Source organism: Amphimedon queenslandica, unplaced genomic scaffold (genome assembly GCF_000090795.2).
Source record: "Amphimedon queenslandica unplaced genomic scaffold, v1.1 AMPQUscaffold_13008, whole genome shotgun sequence".
NCBI classification, from domain to species: domain Eukaryota; kingdom Metazoa; phylum Porifera; class Demospongiae; order Haplosclerida; family Niphatidae; genus Amphimedon; species Amphimedon queenslandica.
Window position 1 is genome coordinate 5,667 of NW_003546756.1, and position 1,783 is coordinate 7,449.

The following is a 1,783-nucleotide window of genomic DNA, read 5'->3' on the forward strand; positions in this document are numbered from 1 at the left end:
GAGAGAGAGAGAGAGAGAGAGAGAGAGAGAGAGAGAGAGAGAGAGAGAGAGAGAGAGAGAGAGAGAGAGAGAGAGAGAGAGGTGGGGATAAATTAATAGAAACAGAATAAGGACTAATAATAATACAAGAACCATTAATAAAGTTAAGAATAGTAAAAGTGTTACAACTAGGAAAGTGTGTTTTTGGCAATAGAGTATGTCATTAACTCATTACTAATCTAAATCTAACTATCATTAACAAGAGAATACTGTAGGTACTAGGTACCATTATCATTATTATTATGTACTCTTGATTATTAATTTATTATTATTACCATTATGCCGGCTGTGATGAAGAGCTGGTTCAGTGAGACTAGCCGCCCTCTTAAAGTCTTTGGTGCCAGCTCAGCATTATATACAGGAACAATCATACTCAATATACTACATGATGTACATATAAGGAGAAAAATGTTTCTAAATACATTGATATCATATTACATGTACATGCACACATGTAGTGTGAGGACTTACCCTACACCAATTCCAGCAACCATTTGACCAACCAATACCATCCTGGAGGAAAGAAAGAGTAAAAGGAAGGAAGAGGATAAAATACATATAATAAAAGAGACATACATGCATGAACATGCTATACATGTACATGTACAGCAGTAATGATTGCATTGTGGACTGGGTGAAAGAACCAAACTATCATAAATTACTTGATATTACTATGATCTAATCAGCAATTGTTAGTGATATAAGGATTATCATCAAAGTATTGATGGAGCTCTTTGACAAAGTCAGCAGTTTATACAAGGCAGCAGAAGGTGATTTTTATAATTCATAGGAAGTTGCTTCCTGTTATCATCCAAAGTAGAGGTGGGCGATACCAGAAATTTTGAATCGATACCGATACCAAGTAGTCTGAGTCTCAGTATCGATGGTATCGAGTAGTGAATGAGTAGTCAGCTACTGCGCATGCGCAAATAAGTTATAATTAGTTATTAATAAAAATGAATAGAAACAAGCCGCCATTTTGTAATTATTAAAGGGCGTGGTCATAATTATGACGTCAAAAATAGGTGTGGTAGGGCATGGTTAATCACTACTCGATACCAGGATTTGGTATCGAGTACTTGGCAGACATGGGGTAATAGTAATAGATAATAGTAATAGTAATAGTAAAGATTACATGTTTTGAAGTAATAGTAATAGTAATAGTAATGGAGGAATCAAAAAACCAAGTAATAGTAATTGTAATAGTAGGAGACAGTTAAGTAATAGTAATATAATAGTAATTGTACATATTGTAATACATTATTGTACAAGTATTCAATGTACATGTACAGGTACATGTATGTGCATTCAAGTCTGTCTGCTCTGACAAAAGCTTCATCTGCTCCAGTGGAACGATTATTCAGTATGGGAGGGAATTTTTTTAGACCGGGACAATGCAGACTTTCTCATACTGTTTTTGAGAAAGTAAAATATAATGGTCATTCGCTTTAAAGAGAATTGATTTGAAATTATAATGTAATCGTAATATAATTAGATTACATTTAGTCATGCATATGCAGTAATAGTAATAGTAATAATGAAATTAGTGAAGTAATAGTAATAGTAATATATTACATTTACATCTACTAAACACGTAATTGTAATAGTAATAGAATTTTTTTCTAGTTAATAGTAATAGTAATATATTACTTTCTAATGTAATTGACCCCATGTCTGGTACTTGGTATCGGAGGCCTGGTATCGGATATATGAGTACTTTGGTATCGTATCGCCCACCTCTAAT